The sequence below is a fragment of the Macaca mulatta genome, chromosome 10, assembly GCF_049350105.2.
Source record: "Macaca mulatta isolate MMU2019108-1 chromosome 10, T2T-MMU8v2.0, whole genome shotgun sequence".
In the NCBI taxonomy this organism is placed as follows: domain Eukaryota; kingdom Metazoa; phylum Chordata; class Mammalia; order Primates; family Cercopithecidae; genus Macaca; species Macaca mulatta.
This window is the reverse complement of record NC_133415.1, coordinates 108,190,496-108,203,100: the sequence shown is the minus strand read 5'-3', so window position 1 is coordinate 108,203,100 and position 12,605 is coordinate 108,190,496.

The following is a 12,605-nucleotide window of genomic DNA, read 5'->3' as shown; positions in this document are numbered from 1 at the left end:
GAGTAATTATATGCCAATAAACTGGAAGACCTAGAAGAAATAGATAAATTCCTAGACAAATAAAACCTACCAAGACTAAACCATGAACAAATCCAAAGTCTGAACAGTATTAAAAAGTAATAAGTTTGAAGCCATAATAAAAAGTCTCCCAGCAAAGAAAAGCCTTGGACCCAATGGCTTCACTATTAAATTTTACCAAACATTTAAAGAAGAACTAATACCAATTCTACTTACACTATCCCATAAAATATAGGAGGAGGGAATACTTACAGACCATGCTACAAAGCCAATATTATCCTGCTATCAAAACCAGAGAAAGAAAGAAAGAAAGAAAGAAAGAAAGAAAGAAAGAAAGAAAGAAAGAAAGAAAGAAAGAAGGAAGGAAGGAAGGAAGGAAGGAAGGAAGGAAGGAAGGAAGGAAGGAAGGAAGGAAGGAAGGAGGGAGGGAGGGAGGGAGGGAGGGAGGGAGGGAGGGAGGGAGGGGGGAAAGAAGGAAAGAAAGAAAGAAAGAAAGAAAGAAAGAAAGAAAGAAAGAAAGAAAGAAAGAAAGAAAGAAAGAAAGAATCATAGGCCAATATCACTGACAAACATCAAAGTGAAAATTCTCACCAAAGTATTTGCAAACCAATTATAAGAAGACATTAAAAAGATTAGTCATCATGACCAACTGGGATTTATCTCAGGGATGCCAGGATAGTTAAACATAGGCCAATCAATTCGTGAGATACATCATATAAACAGAGTGAAGGACCAAAACCATATTATCATTTCAATTGATGCTGAAAAAATTCAACGTACCTTGAATCACTTAATAAAACTCAACATCCCTTCATGATTAAAACCCTCAGAAAACTGGGTATAGAAGGAACATATCTCAAGACAATTAGAGCCATAAATGACTGATCCACTGCTAGTATCATATTGAAGTGGGAAAAACTGAAAGTCTTTGCTCTAAGATGCAGAACAAGAGAAAGATACTCATGGTCACCACCGTTATTCAACATAGTACTGTAATTCCAAGCTAGAACAATAATGTAAGAAAAGAGATAACAAGTGTTAAAATCGGAAAGGAAGTCATCAAATTATTCTTGTTTGCATATAATATAATTTTATATTTGGAAAAATCTAAAGATTCCACCAAAAACTATGGGAACTGAAAACAAATTCAGTAAAATTGCAGGATACAAAATCAACATACAAAAATCAGTAGTACTTCCATATGCCAACAACAATTCAAAAAAGAAATCAGAAAATGAATCCCATTTACAATAGCTACAAATAATAAAAATAAGAAATAAACCTAAACAAAGAAGTGAAAGATCTCTGTAATAAAAACTACAAAACCTTGATAAAAGAAATTGAAGAGAACACACAGAAAATGGAAAGATATTCTATCTTCATAGATTGGAAGAATCAAAATTGTTAAAATGTTCATACTACCCAAAGAAATCTGGAGATTCAATATAATCTACATTAAAATACCAATGATATTCTTCATAGAAAAATAAAAAAAAATTCTAAAATTTATATTGAACCATAGGAGACCCTAAATAGCCAAAGCTATCCTGAGCAAAAGGAACAAAACGGGAGGAATCACATTATCTGACTTCAAGTTATGCTACAGAGCTATAGTAACCAAAATAGTATGGTACTGGCATAAAAATAGACACATAGACCAATGGAACAGAATGGTGAACCTACTACAAAATCCATACATCTAGAGTAAACTCATTTTCAATAAAAGTGTCAAGAACACACAATGGGGAAAGAATAATCTCTTCAATAAATGGCACTGGGAAAAGTAAATATGCATATGCAGAAGGATGAAACTATCCTCCTGTCTCTCACTATACAAAAAATTCAAATTGAAATGGATAAAATACATAAATCTAAGACCTCAAGCTATAAAACTTCTAAAAGAAAACATTGGGAAAATTCTCTAAGACACTGGTCAGAGCAAAGATTTTTTCGAGTAGTACCCCCAAAGCACAGGGAACCAATGCAAAAACAGACACATAGAATCACATTAAGTTGAAATGATTTTGAACAGCAAAGCAAACAATCAACAAGGGGAAGAGACAACCCACAGAATGAGAGAAAATATTTGCAAAATATCCATTTGACAAGGGATTAATAACCAGAATATGTAAGGAACTCAAACAATTCTATAGGAAAAAATCTAATAATGTGATTAAAAAGTGAGCAAAAGATCTGAATAGACATTTCTCAAAAGAAGACATACAAATGGTAAACAGATGTATGAAAAGGTGCTCAATATCACTGGTCATCAGATGATGTTGTTCAGCTCTATGTCCCCACCCAGATCTCAGCTCAAATTGTGATCCCCACGTGTCAGTGCAGGGGAACTTGGTGGGAAGTGATTGGATTATGGGGGAAGGTTTCCCCATGCTGTTCTCATGGTGATGGCTGAGTTCTCAGAAGATCTTATGGTTTAAGGGTGTGGCACTTCCTGGCTCCTCACTCTCTTCTCTCTCCTGCTGCCATGTAAGATATAACTTACTTCCCCTTCACCTTCTGCCATGATTGTAAGTTTCCTGAGGCCTCCTCAGCCACATGGAACTGTGAGTCAATTAAATTTCTTTTGTTTGTAAACTACCCAGTTTAAGGTAGTATCTTTATGGTAGTGTGAGAATGGATGGATACATCAGAGAAATGCAAATCAAAACTACAATGAGATATCATCTTATCCCAATGAAAATGGCTTTCATCCAAAATACAAGAAATAGCAAATTTTGCCAAGGATGTGAAAAAAGTGAATCCTCATACACTGTTGGTAGGAACATAAATTAGTACAATCACTATGGTGAAGAGTATGAAGGTTCCTCAAAAAACTAAAAATAGAGCTAAGATATGATCTAGCAATCTCACTGCTAAGTACATACCAGAAAGAAAAGAAATCAGTGTATTGGAGATATACTTTCACTCCCATGCTTATTGCAGCACTATCCACAACAGCAAGATTTGGAAGTAACCTAAGTATCCATCACAGATGAATGGATAAAGAAAATGTGGTACATATACACAATGGAGTACTATTCAGTCATAAAAAGAATGAGAACCTGCCATTTGCAACAACATGGATAGGGATGGTTGATGGATATAAAAATATAGTTAGCTAGAATAATTAGGAGCTAGTATTTGATATTAAAATGGAGTGATTACAGTCAACAATAATTTATCATACATTGTAAGATAACTAAAATGGTATAGTTGGAATACCTGTAACACAAATAAATAGTAAATGCTTCAGGTGATGGGTAGCCCTCAAAAAAAAAAAAAAAAAAAAAAAGATTGCTATTGCTATGTCTTCCTGGTGGATTAACTCTTTTATTATTGTATCATGTCCATTTCTATCTCTAATTGTTTTTTGCCCTTATATTAGTTCATTTTTGCATTGCTATAAAGAACTATTAGAGACTGGGTAATATATAAAGAAAAGAGGCTTAATTGGCTTACGTTCCACAGGCTGTATAAGAAACATTGCTTGGAAGACCTCAGGAAACTTAAAATTATGATGGAAGGGGAAACTGGCACATCTTACACAGCTGGAGCAGGAGGAAGAGAGCGAAGGAGGAGGTTCTACACAGTTTTAAACAACCAGATGTGGTGAGAACTCACTATCACAAGAACAGCAAGGGGAAATCTGCCCCCATGATCCAAGACTTTTCACCAGGTCTTTCCTCCAACATTGGGGATTACAATTTGACATGAGATTTGGGTGACACAAATCCAAACCATAGTATCCCTGATCACTTTTTTTGGTATTAATATAGCCACTCTTGCTTTCTTTTGATTAATGTTTGCACAAATATCATTTTCTATCCATTTATATTCAACTTGCATGTATTGTTTTACATCAGATGAATTTCTTATAGACAGTATGTAGTTGGGTCAAATTATTTAACTTACCTTGACAATGACTTCTTATTGGTATATATAGACCATTTACCTTTAATGCAATTATTGATACGTTAGGGCTTAAATCTGTCATTTTATATATTTTTTGTTCATTCTTTTCGTTTGTTTCTGTTTTCTTCTTCTTGATTCCCTGTAGTTTATTTGAACATTTATTAGAATTCCATTTTGATTTATGTATAGTGTTTTTCAGTGCAGTTTTTTGTAGAACTTTAGTGGAGGCTTTAGGTATCATATTATATATACATAATTTTATCATAGTCTACTGGTATTGTCATTCAATAGGAAATCCATTCAAGAAAATTATTTTTAAAAATACAAAAAATTTACATACTTTTATGTTTCTTTTTCATCCCATTTATAATATTACTACCTAATATAGTTTCTGGTATACATTTAGAACCATGTCAGACAGTGTTACAATTTTTGCTTTTATTATCACTCATAATTAAGACAACTCAAAGGAGAAGGAAGTCTACTGTATTTATCTATATCTATATTTCTGCTTACTACGTTCTTTCTTCTTGGTATTCTAAGATCTTTTATTTTGTCATTTTCTTTCTGTTTAGAAAACCTCCTTTAGTCCTTATTTTAGAGTAGATGTGCTGGTGACAAATTGTTTTCTTTCATCTGAGAATGTCTTAATGTTCTCTTCATTCCTAAAGGATATTTTTGCTAGATATAGGATTCTGTGTTGACAGTTCTTTTCTTTCAGCACTTGAATGATGTTGTGTGACTTCCTTGTGATCTCCATGGTTTCTGATGAAAAATCAGCAGTCATCTATATTGCTTTTCCTCCTCTTGGTAAGGTGTCATTTCTCTCTACATTACATCACTATAGTATCTTGGTATGAATTTCTGGTTTTGGGCTTTGCTCAATTTTTTGTAGGCAAGTTGAATCTATAAGTTGTATTTTGCAAAACTGGGGAATTTTCAGTGATTATTTTAGTACTTTTTCAGCCCTTTCTTCCCTTGCCTTTCCTTCTGGGACTCCTATGAGAGTTTTGACCTTTTTCATAGTCTCACCAGTCCATGAGGCTTCGTTCTCCCCATCCCCTACCTCAATTTATTTTCTCTTTTGTTCAGATTGTGTTATTTTATCGTTCTCCTTTCCAGGCTTCTAGTTTCTTCATTAGTCCCATACATTCTACTGTTGAATTCAATAGAGCTATGTGTTTGCTGAGAGTTTCTGTTTATGAGTTCAGGCATTCTATCTTTTCATTTGTCCCAAGTATATTTGTAATGGCTTGTTGAAGCATTTTTATGATGGCTGACTTAGAATATTCTTCAGATAATTCTATCATCTCTGTCATTTTTGCATTGGAATCTATTAATTGCCATTTTTCATTTAGTTTGATATCTTCCTGGCTTGTTGGCATGACTAATTTTTTTACTGAAGATTGGATCTTTTGATTATGATATGAGTCTCTCTATATTATTTAAGTCTACTGACTTAGTTGTTTTTTAACTTTTGTTTTTGTTGTGTCTTGTTTTGTTTTCTGATACCACTATGGCGGGGTAAAGGGGCTTCCATCTCATCATAATCAGGTGGGGGTAGAAGTCCATGTTTCCCATTCAGACTCCATTAATGTATTGGTAGGAGGACTGCTTATGTTGATTTGCAGAGTTGGGCATTCTAGTTTCCTGCCAAAACTGCACTGAGAGTTCAGTTGGTTGAGAGGGTTTGGAGTGTCACAGGATTGCTTCCCATGTGCTATACAGTGAACACTATGTTGGAGGATGGGTAACCTTTTTATTGCTGGATGGTGGTAAATGTCCAAACTTTCCACTAGGCTTACTCTGTCACCACTCCAGTTGGGAGAAGAAACACCTTTGCTGCAGGGTGAAAGCAGAGATCCAGGACCCCCATCTGGGTCTCCTCTGACACCATGGGGGTGGGGCCATTACCACCATCTGGTAGAGAAGAAAGTCCTGCCTTCTACATGTTTTCTATGGCATCACTGTGGAAAGGGGTTATACCTAGTTGCAGGCTCTCAAAAGTAGATATCCAGGATCCCCACTCACCCTTTTCTGGTCTAGATGGGAGTAAGGCCACAGTTTTTTATATGGTACTTAGTTTGACTAGGGCACTTGTTGTCTAAAAGTTTTCTATCTTGCTAGGCTGTCTCTTACCTAATCCTTTAGCTAGACAGAGCGAGAGAAAGACAAGGTTTTTGTTTGTGTGTGTGTGTGTGTGTGTGTCTGTATGTGTGTGTATGTGTGTGTGTGTGTGATCGTTTCCATATCCCAGCTTCTTCAGCTCCGTGTCTGGGATATATGAGGGAAAAAGGAAACTCAGGGATCCTAGCATTGTGTCACTGTTTGGATGCCCAGGTCCAAGCTGATCTGTATCCTTTTTAAACTTTCAGGGCCTTCTTGTATTTGTTTTACATATAATGCCCAGGGGTTTCAGTTGGATTAAAAGGAGGAATGGAAAAAATATGCTTATTTTTCTTCCCAGAGGTAGTAGTAGTCCAAGTATAATTTTGAAGGTAAAAATGTACTCTCTTAATTTCTATATTATGCACCATGGTTGCCTGATCAACAGCTATTCTCCATATTCTTCTTGATAAGAGAGCTCCAATTCATCTGAGGTGTCTAGGAGTAATTTATTCAACCTCAGGGGAAGAATCATGAGTATTTTAAGATAATCTGTAGTAATATCAATCCAATTTCTTATTCTTTTAGTGATATGCCTGTGATCCAGAGATACTGGGACTGAAGAGAAGTAATTCTTGAAAACTCCTGAAAAGAGGTTCATCTCTGATAAAAAGAGAGAAGACTTGAAGACAAGACTGTATTTCTCATACTATTAGACACTGTCTTGTAAAAGAGGCATGACTTGGAGCTGCAGTGGCTATCTTGGGAACAAGAGAAAAAATATCACTTGTGTTCTCAAGATGTCAAAGTCAAATCATGGAAAGGTCTTGGGTATTTAATGGCATTATGTTGCAGAATATTACTTTATCTATTTCTTCCAGACTTCTTATAAAGTGAGGTAATAAAACGATATTATTTTACGAGCAATTTGATTTACAAGCAGAATCACCATACCTTACATATTTAAATGTGCAATAACTTCGAGAAACATATATGTCTTTAAATATCAGACATTAGACCACTAAGGAAAGGCCTCTGAAAACTAATTAAAATAAAATCTCCAAGTTCTATAAACTGGAGAAAGGAGGAGAAGAAGGAAGATAAGGTGGAGAGGGGACATGTATTCAGTTCTTACTATGTTCCATGCACTGTGCTAGAGTTTTAAAATATATATATTTAAAAATTTTTAGAATAATTTTCATGGATAGAAAATTTGCAGAGATAATATAGAGAAGTCCATATATGCCACATCCAGTTTCCTCTGTTGTTGACTTCTTACATTACCATGATATATTTATAAGAATAATGAACTAATATTGTTAGATTATTATCAAGTAAACTCTACACAATTTCCATGCTTTATTTAGATTTCATTAGTATTTATCTGAGGTCCTTTCATTGTATGAGATCCTATCTAGGAAACCACATTATATTTAATCATCATGTCCCCTTAGGCCCCTGTTGACTGTGACAATTTCTTAGTTTTCTTGTATTTGATAATCTCGACAGCTTTGAGGAGTGCTGGTTGGGTATTTTATAGAATACCATCTATTTGGGTTGATTTGATGTTCTTCTAATAATTAGACTGAAATTATGGATTTTGGGGGAGAAAGACTGTATTAATCTGTTTTTCATTGCTATAAAGGATACCAGAGGCTGGATAATTTATAAAGAAAGTGAGTTTATTTGGCTCATGGTTTTGCAGGCCATACAAGCATGACACCAGCATCTGCTTGCCTTCTGGTGAGGCTTCAGGAAGCTTTTACCCATGGCGCAAGAGAAGAGGAGCTGGTGTGTTACATGGGAAGAGAGGAAGCAAGAGAGAGCATGGAAGTCCAACAATTTTAACTATCAGCTCTCATGTGAACTCACTGCCACAGGGAAGGCACCAAGCCATTCATGATGGATCCCCACTCATGACCCAAACACCTCTCACTAGGTCCCACCTCCAACACTGGGAGTCACATTTCAGCATGAGATTTGGAGCGGACAAACATCCAAACTACATCAGACCAACAGGTGAAATGTCATTATTATCTCATCATATCAGTGGTGCATACCATCTACATGATTTATCATGGAAGTTATTGATGTTGACCTTGATTATCTAGCTGAAGTAGTGTTTGTCAGGATTCTCCATTGTAAAATTACTTCTTATTTTCCTGCCTTTTATACTGTACTCTTTGGAAAAATAAAAGGTACTGTAGGCAACCCACAGCTAAAAGGGAAGGAGTTAGGTTCCAACTCCTTGGTGGTTGGGCAGTGGTGTAGCTACATAAATCACTTGGAAATCTGTACATATGCCAAGCATTTTAACTCCAATGTCTCATTTAATCCTCATCATAACTCTATTATTATTCTCATTTTAACATGTGAGAAAATGTAGACACTGACAAGTTAAGTTACTCGCCCACACTTACAAATCAAGTAGGATTCACATTGAACTCTGGACCCCACTTCCCATTATATCACATCACCATGCCCAATTGAATTATACCACGGAGCAGATGGTTCAGGTCTGTACCTCCATTAACTTTTATTTCTGCCAGATGAAAAGTTCCCTCCCCGACAGCGCACACGCGTACACACACACACACACACAACCCTAGAAATGGCAGGGATTAAAGTACACTATTCAGCTCCTGATCAATCCAAGGTTGACATTTTTATCATGTCATTTCACTGGAACATCTCAAGATATTATATATAGCTTCAGTAGTCCAACCCTATAAAGATCTAGCTGTACAACTTGGTGTTATAATTAACTTACAGTGGAACTGAAGTTATTTAAATACTTTGGTTGGTTTGAGTATTGTAGGTTTAGAGGTTGAGGTCTAAATTTGACAATGAAAACCATAGCTGTTTTCACTGATGCTTTATGAAGCTCTGAGTGCTTAGTTTTTCAGACTTCCTTGTTTTAATGGACAAAAGAAATGCTCCTCTGCTTATTTCACTCTCTAGTATGACTCCTAGGTCTGAGATGTATTTTTTTTTTCCACCAGATGCTCAATACATGACTGCAAGATCCAGTTTCTTTTGGCAAGTAGACAGAACTTCTTCACCTTTAATTCTCAGACTCATCCTACTCACCTGACGTCCTCCCTCACTCTCATAAACATTAATCTCTATATAACATTTGTATTCACATTGAGGTAGAGCACCTCTTAAGTGGAATGTGTAGAGGCTATAAATAGTGTAAGAATCATATTATTATGGCTAAAGTGACATGAAATGTCAATCTTGGTTTGAAATATGCTTCATTCCTCAAACTTATCGTTAGACCAAGGGCTCATCATATTAATATCTTGAGTACAATTCTTATTTGCTGCTCATTGAGGGCTACTATGTACACAACACTGTAAAGCGTTGTTGTTGTTGTTGTTTTACTTCTCAAAGGTCTTTTTCAAGCCTCTTTTTATTTGTTTACCACAACAGCCCTGTAAAACATGAAACAGGGATTAGCGAGAGTTTGTCAACTCTAAGTGAACATCCAGATCACCTGGAAACTTTAAAATGTTCCTCGATTGGTCCCACTTTCTAGAGAGTCTAATTCCATGGGCTTTGTGCATATGTTATTTCTTTTCCATGCATAATTCTTCCCTCTTTTCACTGATTAGCCTCTTTTCTGCCTCATTCTTGACATCTCAGTTCACCTTTCACGCCCTTCAGAAATATGCTCCTATATGTTGGCTGTTGCTATTGTATGCTCTCCTTTGAAATATTTATTTTATTATTACTCACATTTTAATACAGTGAGTCTTTATGTTTGTCACTCCTAAATCCTGTCATGGATATGTGATTTTTGTTCCCCAGTTCCTAGCACAGTATCTGAGATATACTAGGTGCTTAGTAAATGTGTGCTTAATAAAATATGCTGAATGAATTAATAAATCAATGAATGAATGATAGGCCTGAGATAAGGTTTGGGTAGCTGCATTTCTTTTTAACAGCTCTACACAAGTTACTCTGAATTGCTATTTCCTGTATGTGAAATAAAATGAGAAAAAACAAGGTGCACAGGAGAGAAGCGTTTGGGTCTAAGTTATACAGTAAGGGAGAAGCACAGGTGGAGACAACGTTCAGATTCAGCTGCCTCTCCCAGAATCCATTACTGGATTGTTCTCTGTCTCTGCTTGTATCCTTTCTCATCCTATGCAATTTTCTTCTACTCCTCCAACCGAGGGAGGAGAACTCTTCTGTGCTCTTGGAGAATGCTTTACCTGCTTTCATTAAATACTTGTCAAATTACCTGAGGTCAGTGAGCTGCAAACCTCACTAGACAGTGAACCACAAGAGAATAAGGAGCAGGTACATTACTCATTTCTGTATCCTCTGCACCCAGCACAATGCCTGGGATGAAATATATCCTTAGGCAATATTTGTGGGCAGATAGCCAGGTAAGTGATCATCAGTGATAAATATAGCAAGTTGCCAAAGTAAAAAAAGCACTTTATAAGTAAATATTTTGGACTTTTTAAAGTGGTCACTTGTTTCTATGAGAATTAAAATTCACTGGAAATAAAAATGTAGAACAATACTCACAAATGTGCCCATTATAGGCAATCATATATTTATGCGCCTAGTAATCTACCAGTTTTCAACCTCCATCAGATCGATTAGTAATGCAAAATGCCTTATCAAAGGCAGAATGGCTGGGCCATATGAATATACTTCACAAGAAGATCATGTGTTGAGATGGTACAAATGTGATGTTCTCAATATGATTTCACAGGTACTTCAACCTGATCTTTTGAAGTTATGCTGGCTTAATACGGCAAACCCCTGAGTGGCTCACACTCTCCAGGGTGTCTGTGAGCTCAAATCAGGTTCTGTTTCAGGCGAGCAGGTGATTACTGTCTTGGAGAATCTCCCAGAGCACTGCCAAATGGCCAAGGATGTCACAGGTATTGTCTGTCATGAGTAACAAGGATAATTTGCATTCAAAGGGCAGTTACTTACTGACAAGATCTCAGTTAATTCTCTTACTAGATTCATGAAGCAAGTATTATAGTCAAATATCATCATATTATAGAAAAGAAATTGTGGTTCAGATAATTTAAGGATCTTGCCCATGATCGTAATCTAGAAGAGATAGAGTTGGGTAACAGCCAGTGTAATTCCTAAACCCACTGATCTTAACTGCCATGTTAACCAATATATTAGCAAATAAAAATATGAGAAAATAAAGGAGCCCCAAATTTTATCAGACACAGAGAATATTAAACAGTATTCTTCAAATTTAAGTAATCTAGTAACTAGTAAATAACATATTAAGTAACAGACACCGGACTAAATCCAAGTCTTACTTTTTTAAAAGTATACCTGCTTCTTTCCCCAATACAAGCTTCATACAAGAATGGCCTAGAGATGATTTTCTCTCTCATACATAATCAAGGTGCCCCATTAACTGATGTGTTGGAGCAATATTAAAGACATGCTCAATGTTCAGGCAAAGATTTCCCCCAATCTCAAATCAAGCATACATTTTCCCCAATCTCCACATTCCAAATGTTTGCCTGTCTTCCACAAATCAGTTCAAGCTACAGTTCTCAGTTCTCATGGTTGAAATATTGTGTCAGACTGACATAGCCATAAACGCAGTAACTGCCAAATTTATAGAGCAGGAAAGGCCAGTATTCCAATTATCAGTGAACCAAAGAAACCATCCCCAATAAAAAAGATATAGTGAAAGGTGTCTGATGAATGGAATGGGTGGGGGCAGTGGTTAAATGAAGAAATAAACTCCCAAGTGGTTTTGCCCTCTTCTGGCCATATAATATAGGAGGACTACAACATTCACCGATTTCCATGACATCAACAAACAGCAAGGCTTCTCTGCCTAATCTGACCTGACTTTGAGAGGTACTTATTTCACCGTGTCCTGCTTTGAGACTTTGAGGATAGGCATTATCAAACAAGCACATTTTACCCTGTCTCCTTAGAACTAATGATAAAAATCTTAAATCTATATTGGCCAAATCCTTGGCCTTTTGATTCCAGGTATTTTCTTCTTTGTGGCGATTATAAAAGATGTACCATGGGAAGATTTGTGATCACTCCTTGACCTCAACTTTAGGGTTGCACCCCAGATAGCTCTTAAATTTGTCTTATTGATCAAGCACTGAGCTACTCTCTAAACTGTTTCTGAACCTATTGACGTTTGAAAATAAGTTGACTTTATGAGGTGATGAATTCTCTAAGCATAATACCCTGCGTCGCGAGGTACTTGGGCTTATCTGTCCTAGCAAAAAATCATTTTCAGTCTTCGAGGACTATTCCCGGAGGTATCGTGAATAACTCCAAGTCTCTCCTCTGAATGTTCAGGCTCCCCATCTGTGTTCTACTGGAATCTTTGTCAAGCTCATCGATTTCACATATACACAAACCCCCTAACTAGTTCTCTCACATAGTCAGGGTTTAAGGGGCAGTCAGCTTTAGGACCAGTCAGTAGCATTAAGAACAACTTTTTTTTTTTTTTTTTTTTTTTTAAGGGATTTGAAAATAGTAAGAGGATAGAAAAATACAAGAAGGAAATAATAGTAGAGAGGTAAGGGAAGACAAAGTATCTC